Raw genomic sequence first — 16,776 nt, forward strand, 5'->3', positions numbered from 1 at the left:
AGAAGGCATTAGGAACCCTAAGTCCTTGCACTGGAAGCCATCACCCAGAGTAGCTAAATATATAGCACAGAGAATAAGAACACCATTAGATAAAGATACCAGGTCTTGCATGAAGGCGGAATGCCCCCGACCAGATTTAGTGGGCAAAGTAGCCAAAGCCCCTGAGCTGGATCCCAAACTGATCACCTTTGTCACAAAGGCAACAAAGGACCTCAGGAAGGGGATGGGCAGGTCCTGGAGAAGTGTCAGGAGTAGCTACTACCCATAGCTAAGAACATGTACCTAGCTGAACGAGCTAGGTATATGGGGGAAGAGGTAGACATCAAGACGCTGGTTAACTGAGTCCAGTGAGCAGTATGCTTTCTAGGGAATGCAAACTGCGCCATCTCCTCAGAGAAGCGGAGAGGACTCCTCCTGAAGATACATGCTAAGCCCAGTAGCCTCGCTACTAACGAAGCATGGGGGAGGCAGCGCCGGGGTTCCCGTTTGGAGATGCATTTGGCAAAGAGAGGGGGAGGTTCGTAGGCACGTACACCTCCCTGGAGTAGGCTCAAGCATCTGTTAAAAGCATTTTCCCCAGCAGAGTTTTTGCCAGGACCAGCCGCTACCAAGGACGATCGTCCGGTCACTTCACATCGGCCAGAAGGCCTCAGGTTGCCAGAGCCCACTACTGGGTATCGAGGCAGCAAGACTCCTTCTTGCCAGCCAGGGGAAGGGGCATCAAAGGACACAGAAGAGGAACAAGAACACAAGTAGATATCACAGGTGACAGAGAAAGGAGCAGTGTATCCCCCAGTATGGGGGGGACATTGCAATTTTGGCTAAATTAGCATGCTCTGTCCAGTGATGCATGGGTGCTCCAGACGGCCCATGGTTTTCATCAATAGTTTATACAGTCACCAGTAGAGGAATCCTAGACGGGTCCGATTTTCAAGTCACAGACAGAACAAGCATTCCTTCACAGCAAGCTTATCCAGCTCGAGGCGAAAGGGGCAATCGAGCTATGCTAAACCCAAAGCCCCAGGTATGTGAGCTATATGTTCCTCGTACTGTAAGGAACTCATGGTGGCAACAGTAAAGACAGACACAAGTGATCACACTTAAACCGTATGCATGGGGTGAGAAAAATGGCTAATCTAAAGCTAAAATGGGAGCAAGCTACGCACATCAAATAATAATAAGGCAGTCCTAGTGGAGTATTGTCAAATAAAAAGGGCACATACTAAAAAATACTATTGCCAACCCTTACTACTAAGTTACAAAAAGAGTGTGGGATAATGTTCACCCAAAAAGAAAGACGTGTTCTCAAAAATGATAGGTCAGGAGGATATAGCTGGGTCTCCCTTCCCCACGTTTTTCAAGCATGGGACAAGGTGGGACTTCTGAGCACAGCACACTCCTGGGCCTCGTTAGCATGAGATTCACAGTTCCAGTTCAATGATATCAAAAACCTTCAGAGCTAAGTCTCTTTCCATGCAAAAGTCTCTTGCCTTAGAAGGCCTTCTGATTCACAGTGACAAACAAACCAACAAATAAAGGTTCCTTTGGTGGTTTTGCACCTGGGTGATTGCTCTTGGCCCCTAGGATCTCCTTCCGTCGGGCTCGGATCCTCCTTGTAATTTGGGCCTCCCTCCGTCAGGTTCACTATGGCCTTTCAATTGCTATTTGCAATGTTCTAGAGTCTTAATGTACTTTGAACCACTTCCCTTTGTGGACAACCCTCGGCCGGGTTTGCTCTTGTCAGATACACGTAAGGGATTCACTCTCGTTAGCGCTCCCCTTGGAAACCCTCCTTCTGGTTCATATAGCCATTCTAACACACTGTTCACAGTTTGTTCTGCTTTATCTCAACTTGTCAACTTGGGCCTCCCTCCGTCTGGTTCACTCGGCCTTCTTTAACACAAGTTATGTACCTTTTCAACACAGTTCATGATTTTTTTATCTCCAGAAAGTGTGGGTTCCCTTTGCTTGGCTTTCTTTTGGCATCCCTCTGTCACGTTCATGCTTGTCTTATTTCACAGTTCACGATCTTATCAGAAATCAGGGTTCCCTTCCCCTAGCTTTCTCTCCGCCATGGGTCAGAGACTTTTGATTGTACAAAGGGTTTGATGTGACCTTTGTAGGACCACTCGGACATCTCACGTTGCCTTTTCCTAGGGTCTTCCGGTACTTGTATTTTTCAACACAAAAGGGGCCAGTGGGAGTCCTTCAACTAAGCACTCCTCTGGCGCCTAACCACTATGCAGCAGGCCCTTCTCTGGGCTTTCACATAAAGTTCAAACACACACAAGTTCTTTGTGTCATGTTCCAGTGTTCATTCAATGTTGCCACATGCAACCTTCGGCTCAAAACACGTCGGTTTTCTATCAGCTCCCTTCGACTCACCGGCTGTGTTGAACCCAATGGCTGGTCTTGCCTCTGGAGTCAAGGACGCTACCATGGTATCAAGCACGGCTCCCCGCCTGTGCTATCAATGCGAGAGGCCCCAGTGCAATGTTGACATCTGTTCCTCCACACGCCAGCTTTAACTCTCGGTCCTATGATTTCCCTCTCAGAGGCTTTGTAGGTTTGAGTTGAAAAGGGCAAGGGCAGTTCCCCCTTGGTTGTCCTTCCAAGTTGCGCTTCCTTTTTCCTCTGTTTGAACTGCCGGTTTGGTGTAGCTGTTTCCTTGTGCGTTCGGCCTTGCTTGAAGTGTGCTTTTGTGTTCCGTCTTTTATCCATGTGGGGAAGGTAAAGGGCTGTCAGTTGTGCATGTTTAGTGTCAATTGCTTGACTGTGCCAGACCCGTGTGTTGGGACATGGCATGTAAACAGCTCTGTTGTTAGTCCGTTGTCTGTTACATTGTAAGAAAGTGTTCATGTTGGAAAAGGAGGGTAGAGCTTCTAAATATCCTACGCGGTAGGATGGGGAAAAGGTTTTACAAGGAAGGGGATACCGCGTCTCACACCTCAGTGTCCCAATTTCACTCCCTGATGACCCCTCATCCAGGTGATCCTGCCCCAATGGTCTACCCCCAGGAACTGGATCCAATAGCGATGGGCGTGTCCTGGAAACCTGGATGACAGATCCCCAGGGACTAGTATGTGAGACACCTTTGGGTGTCTCACATACCCTTCCCCTATGCGAGGTGGCTGTGTCTGTTCTTTTCCCGGGCCTTCCTTATTAAGACCGGGAAGAGAACAGGGACGAGAGATGTCCAGGAACTCTTGCATATTCCACTGATTGCTTTTGCCCAGTGTAGGTAGAGGTGGAGTGACGTTATAAGTCTCTCTACAATACCCTATGAATTGGGACTAAAGGTATATTTTGGGTTTCACAGGTTCAGAAGTTTCCCAGTCCCACATTGGAGAGTTTTGGGAGCAGTAGATTGCCTGCCAATAACTCTGTGGTAGAAAATCTCCATACGGAGGTGGAGTTTCTTGCAAAAGAGTAGGGAATACTGGCAAATCCCTCCCCAGGATAACTACTTCGGGGAGTCCAGGAAACATAGCTGAAGGTATTTTGCAGGATTTGCCCCGGATCTCAACGTGCACAGGTATTTTAGGATACACCTCATTGTCTCCATGTACACAGATAACTTTGACAAGGGCTGCATTGTCTAGATCTTTTGTAGAAATCAAAACAGCCCTCATAGCAGTTTGCTTACTACCTGAGTCAATTAAGGCCCCTTCTTGCCTCCCGTTTACCCAGGCCTTTTCGTAGGTATATTATGTAGGAGTCTGACATAAACAAATGCTAAATCTCTCTAGCTCTTCCTCAGGTTCTTCCCACTCTTCACCCCTTAAATTACCTATTTCCATAGGTTCATCTCTTAAATTCTTTGGACAGTGACTGGCTAAGTGTCCTATTTCTTTACATAAAAAACAGATTAGAGGAGATGGTCTGCCCCCTTTCGTGTCCTATCTTCTGTTTTCCTCTTTGGCCTTTGAGTTAGTTTTCTTGATCTACACTCTCTCTTTTGTGTTAAGTATTCTGTGTTTCGATACGATCCCCCTGATTTATCTATTCCCTGAGGTTGAGGTTGATGGATAGGTTTATGATCCTTCCGTTCCTCCCAATGATGTGCCGAGTGGAAATGCTTAGCTGCATTAGAATGGTTCTGTGCAGTGTCAATGGCTATGTCTAGGGTAGGTCGATTAAACTGTAGAACAGCTTTCTGCAAAAAAGGGGGTAAGGAGTTAGTGAACTGTTCCAGAGTGATTATATCTGCCAGTTCATTTGAGGATTTGTCACACGGCCAGTGTGTTTGATGCATTCACCCATTTCTAAGGGGGTTTCTCCCAGGTTCAGTCTAATAGCACTTAGTTTCTGCCGATAAAAATTGCAGGTTTTCCCCACTCTTTTTAACAGCCCTTCATTGATGGATCAAAAGGAGGATCCCTGTGCAAGATTAAGTAGCTGATAGGATGTTTGCAATTCGCCTTTCAGTAAAGGGGCTTAATAGCCTCTTTTAGGGTTCTCTTCCCACCCTAGTTGGTCAGCTAGGCGCTCAAAGTTTAAGAAGACATTTCCCAAATCTTTGCCTTCAAGATATTGTTGAAGCACCTCCTGTGGTAGTAAGGGTCTTGCTTGTAGTTCAATCAACTTATTTAAGTTTTCTTGAAGTCTAATCTCAGCCTGCATTTGATGGGCTGCTAACTGGGCAATGACATTGGCAAGATCGGGCATTTCTTCTGGAGGTATATGGGTCCCTTCTATAGATGGTTCTGAACCAGAAAGGAAGCAACTTTCGACTCCATCGAATAAGGTCTCGAAATCGTCTGACCCTTATGACTCTGAGTCGGTCAAAGTAGAAGGCTGCAGTGAGTCAATCAATCCGCAAGTCTGATGCACCTGTACCAGCTAATGGTTGAGTACCCCAAAAAAAAGATTCAGAAGAAGGGAGATTCATAGCACTAGGTCTGATGTAGGAAAAGATTGGTCGAACATTTAAGATTATCCGATCCCACAGTTGTATGTTGTAATGAGAGAGAGGAAAGATGTCTAGCAGTACCTGAGTTTTGAAGAACAGATCCTGTTGACCAGCTAGGACATGCAATTGAAACAACAATACTCTTTCAGTGTGGATACGCGGTCACAATCAAGGAGGTCAATGATTTTATATTTCCCTTCTGGTGATACCACAATTATTAACATGGGTTTCAGTTTTTAGCAGTTGAATCATATCCTACACCTGACATTGATGAGGAAAAACAAATCATGAACTGTGTTGAAAAGGTACATAACGTGTTAACAAAGGCCAGAGTGAACCCGATGCAGGGGGGCCCAAGTTGACAAGTTGAGATAAAGCAGAATCAAGTGTGAACTGTGAACAGGGTATTAGAACAGCTATATGAACCCGAAGGAGGGATGCCAAGGAGAGAGCTAACGAGAGTGAATCCCGTACTGTGTATCTGACAAGAGTGAATATGGCTGAGGGTTGTCCACAAGGGGAAGAGGTTCAAAAGTACATTAAGTCTCTAGAAAATTGCAAACTGCAGCTGAAAGGCTGTAATGAATCCAACTGAGGGAGGCCCAAACTACAAGGAGAATCTGAGCCCGATGGAGGGAGATCATAGGGGTGAGGAGCAATCGCCCAGGAACAAAACCACCAAAGGAACTTTTGTTTGTTTGTCGTTGTGAACCAGCGGGCCTTCTAAGGTAAGAGACTTTTGCAAAGAAAGAGACTTAGCCTATGAAGGTTTTTGATATCGTTGAACTGGAACTGTGAACCTCCTTCTAACGAGGCCCAGGAGTGTGCTGTGCTCAGAGGTTCTGCCTTGTCCCGTGCTTGAAACGTGGGGAAGAGAGACACAGCCATACCATCCTGACCTATCATTTTCGTGAACACTTCTTTCTTTTCTGATGAATATTATCCGACACTCTTTTTGTAACTTAGTAGTAAGGATTGGCAGTCGTTTTTTAGTACACCCCCTTTTTATTTGACAAGGCACCACTACGACTGGTTTTTCTCACCCCTGCATAAGACAAATAAAAACTCATGATAGAGGTTGTTAAATGACTCCAATCAAGCAGTCCCACTAAGTCAGTGCCTTGTCTGGGATTGCTCAAGGCAAGCCCTTATTTATATATTTTTATGTCCAGTTCGTGTACTCTGGATGACAACCCTTATATAACACCCCTCTCTTAGAATACCCCTGACCCCACTGAGGCAAGAAGTAAGTTTGTTTTGCAAATTTAAAAGGTTTATTTGAGAATTAAACAATATATATATATATATATATATATATATTGCACTTTTATAATAAATTAATAATTGATATCACACTTAGACATATGACAGTGAGTGATCAACAATGGATGATGTGATACTAACACACTGGGTAATTACTTAGGAGTAGTATAGAGGATAACGTAGCTGAGAATGCTTTATATGGTACAAGGAAATGCAAGGTGGAAAAGAAGCAACACAGGAATAAACTTGATATGATTTCAGCAAAAGGTAATATAATCACTTTTCCCCTTTTGGCTATTCACCCCCCCTCTATGCAATGTAAGGAGGTGGAAGTAACACACACACTCTTCAGGAATAAAATCACAGTACAATACAAATTCAGTTCCCCTCTAGCAAGCTTAGAGAAACAGGCAAAGTACTTTAAAGGTGGTATGCAAAGAAGGGAAAAATATGCTAAAATGATTTTTATTCCCTCTAGAGGTTCAGGGTGAGTGATAGCTACTTTAAATTAGTTCAGGATCACTTCAGCAATGCTCTATGAATGATTGTCAGGTTGCAAACGAATTTCAGCAAAGGAAAGCAGGGACAAATATTTTTACACATGGCTGAAATGAAGCAAAATGTCAAATCGCAGCAATTCAGTCGCGTGCATCGAGCGCAATTACGAAGGAAGTATAAGGAGTAGCAAGTAGCAAGGTTTAGAGCTTGTTGGAAAGCTTAGAATCTCAGCTTCAAAATAAAAGTTAAATCTCGCTTTTATCACAAACGGTTCAAGAGATACGGACGATTTTGTGGAGGTAGACTTTCAGAAATTAAATTTTAAAGTTTCAGAATGACAGATGACAGTTTTGCAGCTTTGAATCAAAAGACGGGACACGATTTCTATGATGCAGTTCTCAATAGATTAAAATAGTTTGAATTAGATTATTTTAAACTAAGAGATTGGTTCTTTACAGTTCTGGCTGGGTACTCACACTATATTTTGGAAGGAATGGGCCTCGTCACAGATCTGGTCAGGTTGACTTCGGTTCTCTCGCCACGGATGGTCTTTAGTACCGGTTCTCTGGTTACACCGGTCTGGGTCAGCTCTACTCTGCTGGTCTGGTCTGGCACTCGGCGCTTCACAAAGGTCTGGTCTCTGGTTCCGGGTACAGCTCGTCTTTCTGGGTGTTTCTGGCACAGGGTTCTAGGCCAGAATCAAGCAGCTCAGCCCAGCTGTTTTACTCTGATATGCCCCTAGGAAGTCTGGGGTAAATCAGTTTGCAAAATATTTTGAGGTCTGCTGACAAATTCTGAAGTCTGAATTCAAAGTTCTGCTCTCTGTCTGGATTTGAAGTCTACGTGCTGGATCTGGTGTCGTCTGTCAAACGCTCCGCAAGAAATCAGCTTGAAGTGGGAAGTGAATGTCCCTACCTGTCCTGCACAGTCTCCTTTTATGTGTTTAGAAAGTGGGAGGGTCGGCTCATCTTCTATGCCCAACCCTCTCAACTTATCATTGGCCAGTTCCTCCTCTCTCCCTTGATTGGGGGAACTGGGTTGTGAGTCAGAGTGATGAGGTAGGTTTATGGTCAGAGGATCCTCCCCTTGTCAAATTGCACACAAATCTATTTCTGATCCAAATACATATTTATCTATGTACCATTTTTCTAACATTATATGTCCAGTTAACATATTTTCTGTAGCACCAAACCATCCGATCCCTGTCTTTGTAAGATGCAGTGTCCCCTTATGACAGAATTCTCCCCTTTTCATCCATATAACGACCTCTAAACCTTTCCAGATTTTACACAAATGTGCACCAGGGATATGGGTTTCAGATGATAAAGTGTCAGTTTTTTAACATGCATACATTTGGAGTAATAACCTTTTTTCCACTACTATCCTCAAGAACATACCCCAGAGTCCTAACACCTCTTAAAATGTGCACAGAAAAATCACAAGAATGATGATGTTATTTATATAATTTTTACAAGTCTGCACTATGAATTATCCATCTTTTTAAAATGATGCTCTGGCCCCAAAGGGTGTGGTTTTCCAAAGCACATGGTGGAATTTCTGGTTATCCACTTCCCCCAAGCTCAGCTTGCTCACATGCAGTGCCCCTCCCCGTTTCCTTCCAAGAGCATGCCATTTACGACCCCCCTAATTTAACATTTGCCTGGGCCAAGGACAGTGCTTTGTTTAGTTTCCTGGAGTCCCCAGGTGCTCCTCCCCTGATTCAATCAGGGAGGTGTCATCTCCTTTTGGTGGGGGCAGCAGAATGCAGCCAGGCCTGGGAAGAGTGGCTGAGCAAGTTTCACTCCTGTCGGGGTAGTTGCCGGGCAGAATTCACTCTCTTCAAGCCAGGCTTCAGCTAAATGTCACTTTAGTTCCCAGTTTTCTACATTCAAACCAAACGTGCAATTTTTACACATGCAGCTAGAACGCTGATTCTAAGTTCAAAACTATGGCATTTAACAGTTGCAAACTATGTGCCACTCAACAGTAGGTCACTCATTTATTTTAAACATTTAGATTTTAGTGTCTTTCAGTCCAATTTCACTTCAGCTGCTGACATCCACAGCTCAGCCAGTTTTGTTATAAACATTGTTTTGGGCTCTTTCTCTTTCCAGATTTTGTATGCACACAAGTCTTCCTTCTGCCAAATGTCTGCTGGTGTTCATTGAGATTTTTGAATATCTTGCAATGTTTAAAATAGGCATTTTTAGCTTGCATTTCAGAGAAACAAAGGTGATTTCAAAGCGCTTTTTTTTTTTTTTTAGCCACCGGTACTGCTGTTTTTCCTTTGGCACACATTTCACTCATGGCACTCCTGGCCTATCATGCTCGCACTGGTGGGTGGCAGGTCAGGCGACCATTTTGGTGTGCGCAAAACTGTGAGGTTCTCCTGGTTCTGGGATAGAATGATGGGCGGCGACAGCTCATCCCCACATCTACCCAGTCTATTGATTTAGTTTTGTTCTGGGATAGAATGATGGGCGGTGACGGCTCAATCCCCACATCTACCCAGTCTAATAATTCAACATGGGTCAAAACCCTTGACAAGGTAACCGCTAATGTTGAAAAGGTATGTTCTGCAAGAAACACTGACCAACAACAGACCCAATAGGATCCAAGCAAACCAATGCAAACAAAAGTTTTAACCTTCGAACAAGAGGACAACCAAAACAGTGCAAAAACAAGAGAATTAATTGAAAATAGATACGCAGGAAACTCCTGAGGAACCGTCAAACACTTAGACAGGGAAACACGTGTCGAGGTGCCTCCGATTCAAAGGAATTAATGATTTCTAATAAAATAAACTCTATTGGAAAACATTATTAGACAAGCATAAGAGAGCATAAGAGATGCTATTTCACAAACCAACTGAACAACAAGGGAAGTAATTCAGTGATTGTTTTGTGAATGAAGGACACTCTTGGAAAATAAACCAACACAAATACAAAAACGCTATTTCACAAACCAACTGAATAAACAAGAAAAGTGATTCAGTGACTGTTTTGCGAATAAAGGACACCTTATAGAAGAAAGGGACAGATATTTTATAACATCACAACGGAAAGAAAAGCAACTTAACCAAGTAAAGAACACTAATGTGATCAATTCTCATCCTTTGCATAAAATAAACAAAGGCGCTAATTCAAACACTACAGTATTCTTTGTTTTCATTTTATCTATTCCTAACTGTAGTTTGAATTTATTTAGCTGCCATCTCAGAACGACATTGACGACCTTTTAGAGATCATATTTACCATCCAATTCTCTAACTAATTATCTAAATATAAGGGCCCCAGTAGCCGCAGCAAGGCTGAAAATATATTTTTCTCCACATAGAAAACGACTCCCCTTTGGACTATTTTCAATGTGTGGAAAGACATTCTAGTTGCATCAGAAGGAGGAGTCCATTCTCTTCTCATACTACTCAATCTGTCAGTGACTTTCAACAATGTGAGCACTCTTGTGTACTAGAAGGTAGATGTAGATTCTATTCGGTGCTGCAAAGTAACTGTGTTCGGAATTGGCACTTTATAAAACACCAATAAATAGATAAAGTAAACTTATGAAGCAAGTGCTTGGCATATTTGGCCTAACCCTACAATGCTGCATATGTAGTGTGTGCCTAAAATGTAAATCATATCTGATATTTCGCAGCAATGTTGTATACAATCTGGATAATATATAAATGCAGGGATTGCTAAAAGAAATATGTCTGATGATGAGGGCCACGTAAATCAGATGTTTTAAAATATTTGTAAGATGAAAATTATAGTTGCCTAAACTAGTTGCTCACACACAAGACACAGGCACCTTGCCATTGTGCCATTTTTTATTCTGTTTATTATGTGTGCTCTAGGGTAGATATGCACTGAGTGACAGGGGGTGTTTCTGACTTTCAAGACATGCGTATTTTATTGGACAGGGTCCAGGGGCTGCAATGAGAGATGTTTCTCCATAGGGTGAAGTGTGGTGTTCAGAGATTCTTAACAAGAACTACCCCACTGTTAGGAGCCATAGGAGTGCAATGTAACAGAACCAATGGCAGAATGCCAGTATTTGGAAACTGGCAGGCACCTGAGAAGAATGTGACTGGGCACTGGATAAAGCAGTTTGGTTTAAGATAAGGGAGAATCCTAATCATCTCCCAGGATTAGGAATTTCCCATTCGACTACTGAATGTTTTCATCGAAAGTGACAGTGTCAACAGCAGTCACACTTAAGAGACTTCTATTTGCTCCACAATCAGGTAGTGGAGGAACGTTTCCAATTGTAGACTGAGAAGACGGTATTGTGTGGTGAGAGAAGGAAGCTTATGAACTCAGGTGGCTTATTCCATACCTCTCTCCTGCAACAAGTGGAACCTCACTACCGCCATCTATGAGAGCTATTAATGCAGGTACACACCTTAAACTGGCTTACAAAAACTCACACACGACACAGAGCCCTAGACACACACATGGAATATATGATATACACTCCTGTGAATTTTAAAAAAAACGAAGTAAATTAAAAGTATGCTGTCACCACCTCAATAAGAATGCGTGTATGCCATGGGAGAACCTACACAAAGAGTTTCCAACGGGGAGAGGTGTCACTTGTGTCAAAACCTTTTCAGATGCTGTTGAAAATGCAAACATCCTTCTCAAGAGAGAACATCCTGCTTCCATAATGCGAAGGAAATTGGTGCAGTTTGAAAAATAGCTTGAGCTGCAAAGCACCCGTCCGCCCCACGCTTACCCTATGCTAGACTGTGTCTCCCTTGAAAAGCTACTCAATGAGCTTCCTTGTTATTTAGAGAGAGAAATGTCAGTAGTTGAATGGATCATAAAAGGGCACTGAGACCACGAGAGAAATATAAGCAATTGAAATGCAAGCTTTGTTAATGTCAAAAATCAAATGTTAAACAGAGACCAAGATACAAATAAATAGACCGTCCTGGACTGTGGGAATTCAGCAAATATCTAATGATAAGGTACCACTAACTCAACCATGCCCAGCACATTTCCGGGCATAATTTGAAACGAGAAAATGGAGAGTGTTATTTGCTCCACTATCTAAGGGGAGAGGTGCCTAGTATGGTAATATGCAGTAAAGAAAAAAAATAAAAGTCAAGGAAAGTGCTAAAGCAACAAGTAGGCAATCTGAGAGACAATCGACTGCTTTGCTGTTGGAAAATCGATAGAAAGCCCCCCTACTTGCAACCAACCAAAATTACAAAAATGAAATTTCCTACAATACTTTCCTTACTGAGAGGACATGTGGGTAATTATTGAGAATTAGGGGAGGTCAAGAGGCTACTTGCTTCATTTCACAAAGCAAGATAGAACTGTATGAATGCCCGCCTTAAGGAACACTCATGGAAGGACTGTTACTGATGACTGGTATCTCTGCAAATTATTTAGCAATCATCATTGATTCCCAAATTATTTTCAGAATTGTATTAGCAGCTCTATACTCTTTCATCCCAACCCTCTATAGCAAGCATCTCACATATCTTAGTCCAGTTAACCCCACCGAGTGAGTGCTTGAATTATCTGAATCAGTTTGGTCATCCTCTTACCTTGTTCAAAATATTGGGTATAATTTGACGCTTGATGGCGGGAAGGCAGCAGGACCACATGGACTTCATATTATTGCTTCTAATCAGTTATTTGCCCAACTGTTTCCAATCCTGTGTCAGCTATTGTTTATTTTCTATGATTGACGTCCCAGTGTAAAATTCTCAGAGTCTTTGCTCACCTTGCTCTCGAAAGAGGGAGGAGATCCATTACCACACTCAAATTACAGACATACTTATTTCATCAATTTGATTTTCAAATAATTATAAACACATTCAATGGAAAACTTGTAGCATACTGTACATTCTTTATAGTAGTAGGACATAGAGTTTTTCTTAAGGGAAATGTATTGGTTGCTATTATAAGATAACTGTGTATTATTAACAGTGTTCTGAAATTGTTGGAATACAAGTTTGAGGCTTGTACTGATTTAGCCTCCAATACAGAGAGGAATCTAGTATAAGTGGAGATGTATTTTTCATGAAATATCTATCCATGTTTCAAATAAGACTTTTGTTCATCTTCTTAAAAGATTCATTCTTTAGCAATCCTCCCGCTTCTATTTGTGTTAATCTCAGCTTTCTCCCATTTTATATCATTATTTATTTGGAAGAAAATAATGCGTCATTAAGAAGAACTGTACATAATATCATGATGGCGGCAAGAGCCGTCATTTTTCTGGTCACATTACAGGTGGTAAGATTGTACAGCCATTGCGAGTCATGATATAGATTTATAGATAAAATGTGAGGACTAGTTGGAGGATAAAGGGGGATGGATGATATAAATGTTCAGAATCCTGACACATATTTCCTTAGCCAGATGTATGAAGGCATGCCCCTGTATGCTCACACCAGAAATAAATACAACCCTCTAGGGAAAAAAAGCCGAGATTTCTTGCAAGGATAACACGTTTTAATCGTACAAAAAGTAAGGGTGCAAGCAAAGAACTCGCTGCTCCAGAAGGCTCTGCCAGAATCTGCATGAGCAACACATTATAAGGGTACACAGCATCATCACTGACATCATTACATGTGGTAGAAACCTGCACAGTTGGTTAGTGAGACCTCATACATGGGCTGGCTCCATAGGGGATGCCAGGCTACGATTAACTCAAGTCTTGTCCGTCTGTCTTCCCTCACGTGGGCTCAGCCGATGCCCCATCTCTCCAGGGACTGAAGGTCAGGCACTTCACATGTTACAGAGTTGCAGAGTTACTATTGTGTGATAATGCTACTAAATCATTGTGGTATGCACCTGGGAAACTTGGGGACTGGCACAGGGGGAGGAACACGATCACGCTGACCCACACATTCTTTGCTCATATTATATCGTACTCTCCACACCTAAGGCTTCAACCCTCGTTTACAAAGGGTGTATTTATGGGATAACGTGAAATGGTCCCATTCGTTTATATCTTTTATGCAGATGTTCTTGGAATGGGTCAGTTATGGGTGCCAATACTCTTGGTGGGCTGGGTGGGGGTTGAAGGTTTGATGCTGGCCTGGCTGTGATGAATGTGCACCGCGGGGAGCCTGGTGCTGTCTCATGGCCTTTCATGGCGCATTCCTCTCTGGGATAACAAGTAATTGCAACAGTTAAAGAACAAAGGGACATTTCTATGGGAATGAGCAGTGCGGGTTCATCTGCCCTCAGCTTCTGGGCCTGTTCAGGTTTCTCCGCCGGGCCTACGTTTCCCACGCAGCCATGTAAGGCTTAATGGGTCTATCATAGCTCTAAAATGTCATCTCTTTCTATGCACGTACTAAGTCTATCCATCTATAATTCCTGCAATATTGTGTCCGTTCCAGGTTTATTAGCACAGCGCTCTCCCCGCTAGTACATCAAACGGCTATCTATGGAACTCGCCTTACTTTAAAGCGCATAGGACGGTGGGAAAGGCTTGTTTCCTTCCCAACATGTACTTGACAGGGTTAGTGTCTATCTCCTCTGGCCTTTATTCAAGTGTGTTGGCATCTTTTGGAGGCCATCGTTATCCCCCGTTTGGCTTCAGTAGCACTTGCTCTTTCTTATCTGGAGCATTTTGATCATCCTGGAACCCTGCCACTGAGAGTCGCTCATGGGTGATCCATGGATATGAAGACTTAATTGAACATTGATGATGGCCTGGTTCAGCTTCACAAGGAACTTTGCACTATGAATGGGCAGTGGTGACCTGCCCTGGCAGATCACCCCTGTGCATGTTTGATCAGACCTAAGTCCATGCCCATCTTTGGCACTGACCAACAGACATTTTCACCATCAATTGTATATTTAAATCGATTTTGATGTAACTCTAGAATAAAGGGTTATTATAAAGCCATTATTCTAATTTGATTTTGGGGTTGTTGATACATCTTTATGGCAATAGGGTTTTTTCCCTTAATGTTTTTTTGCTGGCTGTCATGTGTGTATTTTTTGTCTTTCTTTACTCAAAGTGCTATAAGACAGTGCATAGTTAGGTGCGAAATGTGGTGAAGAACATGAACGTTGTGAAAAAAAAAAACAATGGCTCAAGGATCGTGAATTGTGTGATGCTAATTTGTTCAAGGTTTTTAATGTTTATTTGTGGCTCGCGCATAACCCTAAAACATCTACTCTAAACAACACCCAGCCAACTCAACACTAGCATCTTCCACTCACCGCACAAGAACTCTGTACACCCACTCTCACCACCTCAACACAGCTTTACGAAAACCCTCATTAAGGAGGTGAGTTCCAAGCTTGCTGAACGCCAGCACTCAGCAAAAGCCTAATGCATTTCCCCTACGTTCTGCCATTAGAGAGCATCCAAAGTTTAATTTCTTCTCCTGTTCGAAAGGAAACTCCCCAATTGGCTGAAACAACGTTGCGCATAGAACAATCTGCTGACGTTGCAGGAAAGCAAATAACAATGCGTTCTCGTTGTGTTGCTTGAAAAACAGCCGCCTGTGACACGTAAGCAAAATACGAGCAGCGTGAACGACAACATCTATAAAGCACAAATGCGAAATATATCAAAATTGGCGTCAGCAATCGTACAGGAAGGGCATCTGTCAACATGATGCACGGCATGTTCAGGAGGCCCACTATAAGCTTGCTAATGCTGCTGCTACTCCTGAAGGGTTCGTGTAATATTCATAAGTAGATCATCAGATGTTAAATGCAGTCAGAGGGCCCGTAGCAGGCATCCGAGGACACATCACTGCAGGAGCATTGAGATGTACATGGCATCAGTGTGTTTGCACCGGTAGGACACCTGACATCGTATGGTTTGGTTTCTGTAGTTCCTCAAACTTATTTGGGCGGGCATATCACCCGTGCCTTATTTACTCTGACTCAAATACAGGAACATAGGCTTAGGTGGTGCAGCGAACAACGAAAAAGCCCACAACGGTCTACACTTCCATTGCAATTACATGAAAAGGACTATTTTAAAAGTCGTCTCTGAGCAGGAAACGAACACCATTGGGCGGTAGCTTCCACCCAAAATACGATTTCCCAAATGGAGATTATTTACAGTTTCAAATTTCCTGCAGAATATTGAAGGGCATTTATTCTTTGGTATTTTTCATACTCAGGCTATTAAATTGTAAACATGACGTCGCCTCTGCATGAGGTGCTGCATGTAGAGTAATAAGGTGTGCAGGTCCAGCCGAGACCGGGTTACGGAAACCAGGTTATGTAGCTTTCATAGCTGCTGGGGACAGGTCTATGAAACAATTGTGTAGAGGGGCCATACAAATGTACAATAAATAAACAAATAGGGGCTCAAATATAATCCAGGCATATCCGAACAATGGGGAAAGAATCAGGTCAAATGACTCGCCCCACCTGAGGCATAAAAAACAAAATAGTCTGAGCCATGATTTGAGAAGTTCAAATAGAGCATAAACCCTGTTAGCTTTATATGACACAAACCTTTGACGGATTTATTTTCATTTTCACACCTTTTCTTTGCATTTTGTTATAATTTATTTTTGTTTTATTTGAATTAAGTCTTACATATGACATACTCAAGTCTGTGTTTTCTTCCTTTTGTGGCTGGATTTCGAAAGGTTTGAGCTCCAATTCAAATCACTCAAATAGACTTCTTGTTAGCTTGACACAATGCACACCTCCGACAGCTTTTCTGACATTAGCGTTAAGTTTAAGTTTGAAACTATTCAAGCCAGTTCAAACCAGCAGACATAAAGAGCTGAAATTGGTTAAAACTACGGGTGAAAACAGCAGATGTTTAGGCAGTACTGCAAGGGCCATATTACAGAAACATAGTGCAGGTGCAAGAGCAATGTTGAAGCATATTTTCGTCAGTCCAAAGTAGACCATTCTCTGTTGGCACCAGGGAAAACAGTGCCCCGTGGCCAACATGCTTTGAAGAATATGTTTTTTGAACCAGGGGTATGTTTGTCCTACTCCTAATAGCATGGAAAAATAACAATACAATACGCAATACATAAAACTTGCCGTTATGTGGTTTACTTCAATAACATTTTATCTCGCCATGCAACTCAACCAGCACATCAACGCCTCCTTCAGTCCTACCAATCTGGCTTCAGATCCAGA

The sequence above is a fragment of the Ambystoma mexicanum genome, chromosome 11, assembly GCF_040938575.1.
Source record: "Ambystoma mexicanum isolate Mex_15411 chromosome 11, UKY_AmexF1_1, whole genome shotgun sequence".
Lineage (NCBI taxonomy): Eukaryota > Metazoa > Chordata > Amphibia > Caudata > Ambystomatidae > Ambystoma > Ambystoma mexicanum.